This window comes from Oncorhynchus masou, chromosome 29 (genome assembly GCF_036934945.1).
Source record: "Oncorhynchus masou masou isolate Uvic2021 chromosome 29, UVic_Omas_1.1, whole genome shotgun sequence".
Taxonomy (NCBI): domain Eukaryota; kingdom Metazoa; phylum Chordata; class Actinopteri; order Salmoniformes; family Salmonidae; genus Oncorhynchus; species Oncorhynchus masou.
The window spans coordinates 62,339,062-62,352,913 of record NC_088240.1 but is presented as its reverse complement, the minus strand read 5'-3'; the positions used below and the strand labels follow the sequence as shown (position 1 = coordinate 62,352,913).

The 13,852-nt window shown below is 43.4% G+C and overlaps 1 protein-coding gene across 4 annotated transcripts in view; it reads right to left on the bottom strand.

Moving 5' to 3' along the window:
* Positions 1-11,461, bottom strand: part of LOC135520209 (raftlin-like) — a 67,335-nt gene extending 55,874 nt beyond the window's left edge. For 2 of the 4 annotated variants that reach the window (XM_064945597.1, XM_064945600.1), the window contains exon 1: positions 11,023-11,461. The gene's annotated coding sequence lies outside the window, so the exon portion shown is untranslated. Of the gene's footprint in view, positions 1-1,634; positions 1,696-9,842; positions 9,919-11,022 lie in introns of those variants that run through there. The other 2 variants (XM_064945598.1, XM_064945599.1) reach the window with 2 other exon arrangements.
* Positions 11,462-13,852: the final 2,391 nt, after the last annotated feature.

Genomic DNA, 13,852 nt, shown 5'->3' with positions numbered 1-13,852 from the left:
TGGGGTCATAGCCAGGGTCTGCCATCACCTTGTTGGCTCAGATTTAAACTAGCAACCTTTTGGTTACTAGCCCAATGCTCTAACTGCTAGGCTACCTGACACCCGTGTGTGTGTGAAACCGGACACCAGTCCCCAAAGCATAAAACATGTCCAATTTAGGGAGAAATGGATTAATCTCTTGATATCACACACACACACCCCTCCCCTCCCTTCACGTACGGGGCCCCAAGGGAGTCTCAGAGGGAAAACCAATAAAGAAAAACATGCTGTATAAGTGGCTCCAAATAAATAAATAAATAAATAAGGGCATAAATGAGCCCTTTTCATGGGCTCCGGAGCCCTCTTTCCCTGGGGGACAAATTAACAGAGACAACCATGAAAGACTATGGAAAAGGGCCTCTAAAGAGCCTGTGCACCGGGCGTCACCGAAATGGCTTGTGACAGCGGTGCTGCATCTCCATTGGCTCAGGCTGGAACAGGTAATATCCCATTGTACTTTGCTGATTAAACCCGGGAGGGTGGGATGGTGGTCCAGGGGGCACCGGCCCCCCAGCTGATGAGGAACGCACTTTATTATGTTCCCCTCTAATTATACGCCGTTCCGGGCTCCGCCAGCGTACTAATCCAAGAGGCCGTGGCGGAGATAGGAGGATGGGGGAGATGGGGGGAGGGAGGGAGGGGGGGACCGGTGCTCTGTTAATGAGGTGAGCAGGAAGAATGAAAAGGTGAGAATCAATCAAGGGAAAAAGAGGAAATGGGTGGCTGATTGGAGATTGTTCGTTAGAGAGACGAGTTAGGTAATGCATGGCAAGTAGAGTCTGGAGAGAGAGGCCACTGTAATTAGACCCTGTTGAATAGAAGTGACAAGAAGTGGGAGATGGCAGAGATTCAAAAGTGTTGTGGAAGACAGTGGCTCTCATGACAACACCTACATAGATATCCGTGTTTGTATGTCTCTTTTTGATCAATTTCATGAGTGTGCATAAAATGTATAATTTATAACAATACAAGCAATGACTTTCAAGTCAATACAAGCAGCTGCATACTGCAGTTTTATAGACCATCTCATACTTTTCTACAGATTTTGCAATGAGGCTGAGAGAATTTAGCATTTTCTAAGCAAATGTCCTGCTATTCTACACATTTTGCCATGAGTCAGAGAATTTAGCACTTTTACAGCTTATTTCCTGTCATTCTAAAAAAAAATCATGGCTTATGACCTGCCTTGCGGAGGCTGCAGGGTGTGTAGTACGCCAGTGAATACAAGGAATTGCTTGCAGGATCTGATGTTTTGTACTTTTGTAAATATGTTTCAAAGAGGTTTTAAAATTGGTTTTAAATGTTGAAAATAGAGCTCGGTGAGTCATCTCTGGGAATTGTGTAATTTCTCCACTGTGGCTTTAAACTGGGGCTCATGCCTCAGTTCTCAAATCAAGAGCACACATTTCAAAGCCAAAATAAACAAAAAAACAGATCTTTCATTTCCCAAAATGTGTTAAATTTCTCCTAAACAGCCCCCCAGGACTAAACTCTAAAGCAACTCGGCTCAATGACATCAACATGTTTCTGTCATCAAAGAAAATAGGCAAATACTACAGTAAAATACCCATAGTTTTTAATATTCTCTCTTTCACCTCAGATGTGCTCTGCTCTGTTTAAGTTCCAGTGAACTCCGGAGAGAGGCTCTGCGATGTCGTGTACAGGAGAGGCAGAAGTCTGAGCAAAAAGAGAGAAAGACAATGGGCTGAACATTTTTGAAAAACGGAGAGGCTCTTATTTGTATAGCTCCTGGAGACCAACGGGGGGGGGGGGGGGGGGCGAGGCCGAGTATTTTTAGAGTTGACAGCGGAAGTGTGAGATGTTTATGATTTTCAGAGTGACTGTTTTCCCTCTCAAACTTCTCCTCAGAGTCGAGGTGCATGTTCTGAGCACGCTGTCTGAGCTCTGCCTCCACGGGCCGCTTTGGTTCTGCTTTTTAGACTGACAGCGAGGGAGTTTGGGTTACACCAACAGTCTAAACAAAGGCTCGATATTGTCAGAAAAACAGAAAGGCATTGACTCTTTGCTGAATTTGTAACGATCGGTTGTACTTCTATAGGACAGATATATACTGAACAAAATATAAACGCAACCTGCAACAATTTCAACGATTTTACAGTTCATGTAAGGAAATCAGTCAACTGAAATAAATGAATTAGGCCCTAAGCTATGGATTTCACATGACTGGGAATACATATGCATCTGTTGGTCACAGATACCTTAATAAAAAAGATTGGCGTGGATCAGAAAATCAGAAAACCAGTCATTATTGGAAAGCTGCCGCAGTCATCCCCCTCTTCAAAGGGGGAGACACCCTGGACCCAAACTGTTACAGACCTATATCCATTCTGCCTTGCCTATCTAAGGTCTTCGAAAGCCAAGTCAACAAACAGGTCACTGACCATCTCGAATCCCACCGTACCTTCTCCGCTATGCAATCTGGTTTCCGAGCCGGTCACGGGTGCACCTCAGCCACACTCAAGGTACTAAACGACATCATAACCGCCATCGATAAAAGACAGTACTGTGCAGCCGTCTTCATCGACCTTGCCAAGGCTTTCGACTCTGTCAATCACCATATTCTTATCGGCAGACTCAGTAGCCTCGGTTTTTCGGATGACTGCCTTGCCTGGTTCACCAATTACTTTGCAGACAGAGTTCAGTGTGTCAAATCGGAGGGCATGCTGTCCGGTCCTCTGGCAGTCTCTATGGGGGTGCCACAGGGTTCAATTCTCGGGCCGACTCTTTTCTCTGTATATATCAATGATGTTGCTCTTGCTGCGGGCGATTCCCTGATCCACCTCTACGCAGACGACACCATTCTATATACTTTCGGCCCGTCATTGGACACTGTGCTATCTAACCTCCAAACGAGCTTCAATGCCGTACAACACTCCTTCCGTGGCCTCCAACTGCTCTTAAACGCTAGTAAAACCAAATGCATGCTTTTCAACCGATCGCTGCCTGCACCCGCATGCCCGACTAGCATCACCACACTGGATAGTTCCGACCTTGAATATGTGGACACCTATAAGTACCTAGGTGTCTGGCTAGACTGCAAACTCTCCTTCCAGACCCATATCAAACATCTCCAATCGAAAATCAAATCAAGAGTCGGCTTTCTATTCCGTAACAAAGCCTCCTTCACTCACGCTGCCAAGCTTACCCTAGTAAAACTGACTATCCTACCGATCCTCGACTTCGGCGATGTCATCTACAAAATTGCTTCCAACACTCTTCTCAGCAAACTGGATGCAGTTTATCACAGTGCCATCCGTTTTGTCACTAAAGCACCTTATACTACCCACCACTGCGACTTGTATGCTCTAGTCGGCTGGCCCTCGCTACATATTCGTCGCAAGACCCACTGGCTCCAGGTCGTCTACAAGGCCATGCTAGGTAAAGCTCCGCCTTATCTCAGTTCACTGGTCACGATGGCAACACCCATCCGTAGCACGCGCTCCAGCAGGTGTATCTCACTGATCATCCCTAAAGCCAACACCTCATTCGGCCGCCTTTCGTTCCAGTACTCTGCTGTCTGTGACTGGAACGAATTGCAAAAATCGCTGAAGTTGGAGACCTTTATCTCCCTCACCAACTTCAAACATCAGCTATCTGAGCAGCTAACCGATCGCTGCAGCTGTACATAATCTATTGGTAAATAGCCCACCCATTTTCACCTACCTCATCCCCACAGTTTTTATTTATTTACTTTTCTGCTCTTTTGCACACCAATATCTCTACCTGTACATGATCATTTATCAATCCAGTGTTAATCTGCAATATTGTAATTATTCGCCTACCTCCTCATGCCTTTTGCACACATTGTATATAGACTCCCCTTTTTTCTACTGTGTTATTGACTTGTTAATTGTTTACTCCATGTGTAACTCTGTGTTGTCTGTTCACACTGCTATGCCTTATCTTGGCCAGGTCGCAGTTGTAAATGAGAACTTGTTCTCAACTAGCCTACCTGGTTAAATAAAGGTGAAATAAATAAAATAAAAAAATAAAAAATAATATTATTATTTCATACAGCTCTTCTCCTTGGTATAGAGTTGATCAGGCTGTTGATTGTGGTCTGGAACTGGAACACGCTGTGGTAAACGTGGATCCAGAGCATCCCAAACATGCTCAATGGGTGACATGTCTGGTGAGTATGCAGGCCATGAAAGAATTGGGGTGATGGCGGCAGATATATGGCACGACAATGGGCCTCGGAATCTTGTCACAGAACCTCTGTGCATTCAAATTGCCATCGATAAATGCATTTGAGTTCATTGTCCGTAACTTATGCCTGCCCATACCATAACCCCACCTCCATCATTGGACACTCTGATCACAATGTTGACATCAGCAAACATCGCTGGCTCACACCACGACATACACGCTACTGTCTGCCAACTGCCCGGTACAGTTGAAACCGGGATTCATCCGCAAAGAGCACACTTCTCCAGCATGCCAGTGGCTATTGATGGTGAGGAGTTGCCCACTGTATTCAGGTCAAGACCCTGGTGAGGAAGACGTGCACGCAGTTGAGCTTCCCTGAGATGGTTTCTGACAGTTTGAGCAGAAATGATTTGGTTATGCAAAACAACAGTTTCATCAGCTGTCCGGGTGGCTCGTCTCAGACCATGCATTGTTGGTTAAGGGCTTGTAAGTAAACATTGCACAGTAAGGTCTACACCAGGGTCCAGTCCTCGAGGGCCTGATTTGTGTCACAGTTTTACCCCAGGCCCACCTAACACACCCGACTCCAGTAATCACCTAATCATGATCTTCAGTTTAGAATGCAATTTGATTAAATCAGGTGTGTTTGCTTGGGATGGAGAAAAAGTGTGACACGAATCAGTCCCCCGAGGACTGGAGTTTCCCACCCCTGATCTACACCGTCGGCGCATGTGACAAATAAAAGCCGGATGTGGACGTCCTGGGCTGGCGTGGTTACACGTGGTCTGCAGTTGTGAGGCCGGTTGGACGTACTGCCAAATTCTATAAAACGACATTGAGGCGGCTTATGGAAGAGAAATGAACATTCAATTATCTGGCAACAGCTCTGGTGGACAATCCTGCAGTCAGCAAGCCAATTGCACACTCCCTCAAAACTTGAGACATATGTGGCATTGTGGTGTGTGACAAAACTGGACATTTTAGAGTGGCCTTTTATTGTCCCCAGCACAAGGTGCACCTGTGTAATGATCATGCTGTTTGATCAGCTTCTTGATATGCCACACCTGTCAGGTGGATGGATTATCTTGGAAAAGGATAAAAACTCACTAACAGGGAAATAATCATTTTTGCATATGGAACATTAGTAGGATATATCAGCTCATGAAACATGGGACCAACACTTTACATGTTGCATTTATATTTTTGTTCAGCGTTTGTTAGCCATGAACCTGTTTGGTTTCTAAACTGACCAATTTTGTACCTTCTACCCAACTCTAGCCTCACAAGATACTTTTCACATACACATGGATGTTGTATTGTAAATATGTGATAGTGGAGTTCTAGCCTGAGGGGAACACACTAAATATTTTGGGTAAAGTGTTATGAAATTACATTTTTTAACTGTCTTAATGGTGCTGGAACCCAGGAAGAGCAGCTGGTGCCAAGACAGCAGCAAATGTGGATCCTTAATAAATATAAAATTCAATAGTTAAACATCCTTCAAAACCACCAACTTCTCCACAGTTGCTTAGCACAGGATTTATGTTCTATCTGCATGGGAGTAAACATCTTACATGAGCTAATAATGTACGATGATTCTGTAAAAAAGTATTTGGTTGAATATTGCCAAATATGGGCAACAAAATAACAAGGGTGATGATTCATTGTCTTTCCATAATGCTATCTAATAATACAATAATTTGTCTTCTTGGAAGTGTCATATAAAGATACAAATCTTGAGAACAAAGCTCAACTTTTTATGAAAATATCTCTATGGACAAGAAAGGATTAGAGCGGTGGTCACCAACCGGTTGATCGGATTCTAAGTTGATCACCAAACATTTCTGTAAAAAACCCAACTCTAAAGCCTTGTGTTCCTATTTTCTACATGTGTTTTTCGCCGTTGCTGGTAGGCGCAATGATTCAGCAGCCCTAGTGTCGGGAAGTCTGAAGGTAGAAATCAAGTGCACCTATAGGCCTATCGCTGACCAATCAGATAGCTCAGATATCTGTGTCGGCACAGTTTCCTCGAGCCATAGACTGTAAACAGAAGCCTCGAACAAGCAGCAAAGTTGGTACTCTGAGAGTTCAAAACCAACAAATACAGCCAAGAGCTGCTGTTTTATGAGTAAGTTCATGTTTATTCAGCAATGTCAAAACTTTGTTCAACACTTTTGTCAAATGCGCGTTCTCCCTACTTCCACTCATGCTACAACCAACTGCAGCTGCAATGAATGAGTATAATGTTAGAAAAGGGTTCCAATCAGCTTGTGTTGTTATTATTAGCGGCTTGTCGTTTTTAAGCTGGAGGAATATTTCACTTTCTCTGGTCATAGGAATAACATGAATTGGTGCATGAGGCAAAAATAATGCAGTGTGACTTGAGTTTCGCCATCAGCTGGAAGACTGTCTCCTTTTCTCAGTGGAGGAATGGAGAGCAGAGGTCGATGAGTCGGGTGAGAGGCAGCCTCACCGCTGCTCCTTCCTTCTCAGACTGACCACGAGTCCAGTAATATAAAAAATATATTTAAAAAAATAAACAAATGATCATGCTCACTTTGCTGTGCCTCACAAGTAACACAACAAATGATCTACTACCAGTGTGATCATATACCTCATTTTAAATATCATTCCAAAATGGTCTGAGAAGAACAACCTTGGCAGGGGAATTCAAGCATAGCCAATATGCAGTGACAATGTATTGGGCTTATAGTTTACTGCACAAACCTCAATGCTACAGAACTGTTTTAATTGGGTAATGTTGCATAGGCTTACGTTATTTAAGTTGTGTTTGTTTTTTAAATCTGAGTGGTAGATCTCGGCTTGCATTTTGACTTAGAAAGTGATCTTGACTCAGAAAAGGTTGGGGACCACTGGATTAGAGGAAGAGTTAGCCATCTCCAAACTTAAAGGGGGGCTGAACTTCCTGATTTGGCCTTGTTTTTCAGCTTGGTCGTTAAGAAATGCAGTGAAGGCAAACAAGATTTGTCTTGGGGGGGTGTCTCTTCTGTGTTTGTTCGCATGTGGCAAGCTTATGTACATTCACTCTCCTAAAACACTACACAGTTACAGTCACTCTTCCTTCTAAATAACTTGAACTAGTCCAATCAGTCTTGTGTCATGAAGTCACCTAGGCTAGCGCTATCTAACTTCTTTCGCCAATTAGCTTCAGCCGTCTGGTGTGCAACTGTGGCAAAGTTGACATTGGACAGCCGAGCTCTGGGACTAGTTAGGGACTGTCAATAACTTACGCAAGGCAAATGGAACAATATTTTAATGTTGCACATATTTTAGTTCTCATTAAATGCTTTCAATGTTTGTATTTCTAAAATGTATAGTTGGTTTAAGGTTAAGTAATTTTAAAATCTGGTGCTATTGACATTTAAAAATATTGTCCGGTGTACAGTAAATTGGGTAATTTACTATTGGTCCCTAACTGGCCCCATAGGGATATCGAACGTCAAACCAAATTGACCATGGGCATTACGATCAGATCACATGCAGCTGTGCCCCGAAATGATGATTACTTGGGTGCTGCCAGCTGTGAGCAGGATTGAAATAAATCCAACCCAAATGAAATTGACTGTACCCTTCATTCCGTGACGTACCAATTTTTTTCCTATCATCTGACAAATCTCTGTTTTGGACGAGACTGACTTTACGACCATAATTAACCTAATTACACATTGTAGTCAATTTTCACAATCGAATAAATGTTTGACTCCCATCGATGCCACATAGGCTGTTTCAAGTTGCTTTTCAGGGCAGTCGCTCTTTAAAACACGTACATTGCCCCAGTCTCTGCCCCTGACTTCTGCCTGTGTCGATCACATTAAATCCGATTACCCCGGTTCTTCAATGTGAAAAATAAAGCAGTTGTGCACAAGGCACAGTTTCCTGGCAGCTGTTGTGTTGTCCACTCAGGAGGGAGAGTGCTCTCAGGGGCCCGGAGAAGGGCCATTCCCTGTTTAGACTTCCTCCCTCCCTTCCTTCCTTGGCTCCTCACCTGGGCAGGACAGTGACAAGGAGGATAGGAGCAAGGGGCCCAACAGAGGAAAAACAGAGTGGGGCTGGGATTTAGGTGGTGTTGGTCACCATAGTACAACAACAAAAACAATTAGACCCGTGTTAATATTACATAGCTTGAAAGCCCTGTAGTTAAGATGAAAACAATGACCATAACGCATTCCCAAACACTGGGCCTTCTCTGAAAACTGGAATAGGTTTTTTGAAAACCCACAGCTAGACAGTTTATTATATTCAATTGAAATCTCCAAGGACAAGACATAATGGCACACATAAAGAAAGAGCCTTGCTGAAAGATGAGGGGAGATAAGTGCTGGTAAAAAAACAGAGCGTAGTAAACAAGTGTCTGCTTGAGCCTCTCCAGTGCTTCAAGGCTGAGTGTCCTGGCTGGCCCGGTGGTTGGTTCTCTCTAAGCCATCCCTCTATCGTCTCAAGGCCTGCTACATATGCTGCACTCAGACACACATGTACTGTAGGGAGCTATTGCCATGGGAACCAGCCCCTTTAGAACTACTTCCCCTCTCAGGGGAATAATAGACACCAATATCTCTATTTTCCTCTCTCCAAGGGCTCAGCTCTCGTCTCTCCCTTCTCTTTCTCTCACTGCCTGTAAGATCTTCTCTATAATTTCCTCCCAGTCTCTGACTTTCAGTTCTGTATTTTGCATTTGCTTTGTTTGACAGTCATTATCTTGATAAACTATGTATAATCTGATCTATTCACACTGGGCTTTATACAATACTCTGAACTCAACACATTTCTAAATCTATCATGGATAAACATAGCAAATGGATGAGTCAGATCATGGCCAAAGTGAATGGCACACAGCAAGAAGGAAAATAATCACGCGAAAGAGAAAAAGCCAGTTGATAATAGAAACATGAATTATTTTGTCATATTATGTTTTCCAAAACATAGGGATAAAGATTTCAAGGAACGTCTCATTGGTTTTCATGCAAACTTGCTGGAGGCAGGCCATTTTTTATTACAGCCAACTGAAGCAAAGTTTTGCTTTTCAGATACAGTATCGACAAGTCCTTGAACATTACTTGATCAATACCGATGCAATTCTTGACCACCCAGTCAATTTCCCTTTGACAAATACAGTATCAAAGGGGGAGTTTCCTTCCTTGCTTAGCCACTACAAAACAAGTGAATATTATACACCATCATGTTTTCCTTCCAGCAAAGGGACTTCTCTTAATATCCATTCTTAGTCATTTAAGGCTATGCCAAAGGCTTGAATAAATTGGTCTCTTCAAAAGCCCATCCCTAAAGAAAGAACAGGGAACAATCTTTGCCACAGATCATGTACCCAAACATTTCAAAGGATATAGATGTGATGCTTATGCAAGAGTATAATCCACTTAGACGGTCGTCGCTGTCAGGAGAAGTGCAAAGAATTACCCATCAGCTAAGCTGTTTATCCAAAGGCCTAAACTACGGTGCGTAGGTACTTGTAGTGTAGGGAGGGACATAGGGATAAATAAAGTATGTGTGGGATTGTGTGTGTAGAATCTTTCAACATGGAAATATTATTTCAGTAATTCTGTTTTGGTTCTTGTTTAAACTATGTTTCATTGGAAGATAGAACTAGGTTCAAGTACTTTACTGTAAAATGCAGGAAACTTGTAGACAAGTGGTCAACGTTTTCCTTTTCCCTTAGTGAATGTTTGCACTGCACATGCTGTGGAGAGTAGAACATCAATTAAAGTTTAAATCAAGCAAGACTCGCCAATTCAATTCAAATTCAACTCAGTACCAGAGAAATCTCTACACCCTGGTCCGGTAGCAAACATATGGGAACTGGATTCAAATGGAAATTTGAACATCAATGCAGCTGGACGACTGACGTCAATTTTCAGAAAATCTGTAAACATGAACAACTTCATGAAACGCACAATAGTGAGTTCCTAGTTATAGTTGGCCAGTTATATTTGGGTTGTGGCTAGTCTGTGATGCAGTAATTTGGGGGTTCCTGGTGAAAAGTATTTCCATCTGTGTGTGTGTGTTAGCTCGTGACCCAGCAACAATAAAGGGTTAACAGCCCAGCACTCACAACCTACCAGCTGGAAATGATTAACAGTTCACTTAAACAGCACTCACAGAAGTCTCTCTCTCATTCCTTCTCTCTCTCTTCCTGTCTGTGTGCATTCCTCTCTCTTGCCCTCTTCTCCTTTCTCCCAACCTCTTATCCCTTCTCACATCCTTCAACTCTCTACTTTGTCCCTCCCTCTTACTTTCTCTCACACTGGCAAAAACACAGACACTCTCTCTCTCTGCAGTAGAGGCTATGGTTAAATCCTGTTTGTGAAGCACATCTTGAAATACCATCAGGGTTCAGTGATTGGAGCCAGGTAGACATTTTTGGCATTCTCACCCCTCTGGTGCCACACATGTGACTTCAAACCAACCAGCTCATTGACCTGCATGATTACTGCTCTGAGCATGAGCGGGTGTTTATGTGTGTGTACACATGTGTGTATGGGAGGAGTGTGGGTTGGTGATCAGGAGTTTCTTGTAAGGCATTGCACACAAGCCAAACTTGTGGCTTGCGGCATCCCTTGACTGATACATGCGTCCTCATTAATCTGCCTCTGAACGGTTGTTACGCTATAAACAACTAGAACACTAAATTGTCTGTGACTTCTGTCCAAGGACTTGTACAGTCTGTCTTTATCAGTGTCTTTTCCTATAGGCTACATTTATTTTCTCAAGCCTTGAGAAATAAGGATGTAGACTAGTGGTAAACACATGCAAGTTAAAGTAGAAAGACTAAGGATTTACCTGATCAGAAGCTGTTGACTACAGGAGTTGGAAAGTTCACTGTTGAGATCAAGAGAAAGCCACTGGAACGGCTCCTCCAACAATCACACACATTCTACTGACAGCAAAACAGCACAGCGCAACAGTCCACGCTCAGATCCTCTGCGATTCTTCACTCAGGTCCTGCCGATACAGCTCGAACGGAGGCTTTCGGTCAAATGAGGGAAAAAAGACAGCGAGAAGACTCAAATCTGGATGGGATCAGTAGCTCCGCCAGCTTGTTCTATCCCCGCTAGAGGCTCACTAGCTAACCGTGCGCAGCAAACACATTGAGCGCGTGCGTTTAAGTCAAGCTCAAAGTATGCCTCCGCTATGTTCTGCAAGCTCAGGGAAACCACATCCTGTCACATATCAACCTCCCTCTCTCTCTCTTGTGATTGTCTGAAGCGACGGAGCGCTCTGACCCAACCTCTGTTCGGCGCAGCCCCTCCGCCCCTCTATCTTTCCCTCTCACTCTCTTTCACTCACTCAAGGCTTCTCCGGGAGCCGCACCAGTTCCAGTCGACTGACTGAAGAATCCATCTGAGGTTGAGGCTGGGGGAAGAGGGAGAGGTGGGAAATGCCAGGGAGAGAGAGCGAAATGAAGAGAGGTGAGGAAGCAAGAACGGGTGAGGAAGCAAGAACGGGTGTACAAGGAGTAAAAGTGGAAGAAAAGACAGGATGGATAATAAAAAATGTAATTTCAAAGAGAGATATAATATATTATACATACTAGTATATTCCTTGAGAATTTGTTGGGGTTGACTATGGGTAGGGTACAGGGCGTGAGGATGTTTTGGTGGGTAAGTTGTGTCAGCACTTCTATGGTGACTATACATATTTAATACGGCCCTGTCGAGGCCCCCTATAGCTGCATATGCATATGCATATGCACCAGTCTGTGTGAGGGACCACCGCTCTGGAGATAGGTGACTGACACAGAAACCCATGATGTTCACAGTACCGAACATTGAACGCAAAACAACACGGGAAGGTGATTGCAAAGTAACATGGAAGTCATTCTTCATGCAGTGGTGGAAAAAGTACCCGATTGTCAAACTTGAGTAAAAGTAAAGATAATTTAATAGAAAAAAGTGAGTCACCCAGTAAAATATTACTTTGGTAAACGTTTTAAAGTATTTGGTTTTTATACTTAAGTATCAACATCAAATGTAATTGCTAAAATATACTTAACTATCAAAAGTAAAAGGATAAATAATTTCAAATTCCTTATATTAAGCAAACCAGATGGTACAATGTGTTTTTTAAATTTACGGATAGCCAGATACTCAACAACAACACTTACTTTGCAAACGAAGCATTTGTGTTCAGTGAGTCCGCCAGATCAAAGGCAGTAGAGAAGACCAGGTGTGTTCTCTTAATAACTGTGGGAATTTGACCATTTTCCTGTCCTGCTAAGCATTCAAAATATTACTTTTAGGTGCCAGGGTAAATGTATGGAGTAAAAAGTACAGTAGTGAAGTGAAGTAATGTAGTGAAGTAAAAATAAAAGTTGTCCAAAATATAAGTAGTAAGGTACAGATACCCCTAAAAACAACTTAAGTAGTACTTTAAAGCATATTTACTTAATTATGTCCTTTCCCACTGTGCAGGTGGATGGGACAGATCAATTATGGGAGGTCAGCATTGGGTCTGCTGTGTACATTTATTTTTTATTTCACCTTTATTTAACCAGGTAGGCTAGTTGAGAACAAGTTCTCATTTGCAACTGCGACCTGGCCAAGATAAAGCAAAGCAGTTTGACACATACAACAACACAGAGTTACACATGGAATAAACAAACATGCAATCAATAATACAGTAGGAAAATCTATATACAGCATGTGCAAATGAGGTAGGATAAGAGAGGTAAGGCAATAAATAGGCCACGGTGGCAAAGTAATAACAATATAGCAATTAAACACTGGAATGGTAAGATGTGCAGAGGATGAATGTGTGTAACAGTATAACTTTAGTCCGTCCCCTCGCCCATACCCCGGCTCGAACCAGGGACCCTCTGCACACATCAACAACAGTCACCCACGAAGCATCGTTACCCATCGCTCCACAAAAGCCGCAGCCCTTGCAGAGCAAGGGGAACCACTACTTCAAGGTCTCAGAGCAAGTGACTTCACCAATTGAAACGCTATTTAGCGCGAACTAGCTAGCCATTTCACATCCGTTACACTCACCCCCCTTTTGACTTCCTCCTTTTCCGCAGCAACCAGTGATCCGGGTCAACAGCATCAACGTAACAGTATAAATTTAGTCCGTCCCCTCGCCCATACCCAGGCTCGAACCAGGGACCCTCTGCACACATCAACAACAGTCACCCACGAAGCATCGTTATCCATCGCTCCACAAAAGCCGCGGCCCTTGCAGAGCAAGGGAAACACTACTTCAAGGTCTCAGAGCAAGTGACGTCACCGATTGAAACGCTATTTAGCGCGAACACCGCTAAAAACACCGCCATTTCACATCCGTTACATGTGCAAGTTGAGATACTGGGGTGCAAAGGAGCAAGATAAATAAATAAATACAGTATGGGGATGAGGTAGATTGGATGGGCTTTTTACAGATGAGCTATGTACAGGTACAGTGATCTGTGAGCTGCTCTGACAGCTGGTGCTTAAAGTTAGTGAGGGAGATATGAATCTCCAGCTTCAGAGGTTTTTGCAGTTCGTTCCAGTCATTGGTAGCAGAGAACTGGAAGGAGAGGCAGCCAAAGGAAGAATTGGCTTTGGGGGTGACCAGTGAGATATACCTGCTGGAGCGCGTGCGGGGATGCTGCTATTTTGACCAGTGAGCTGAG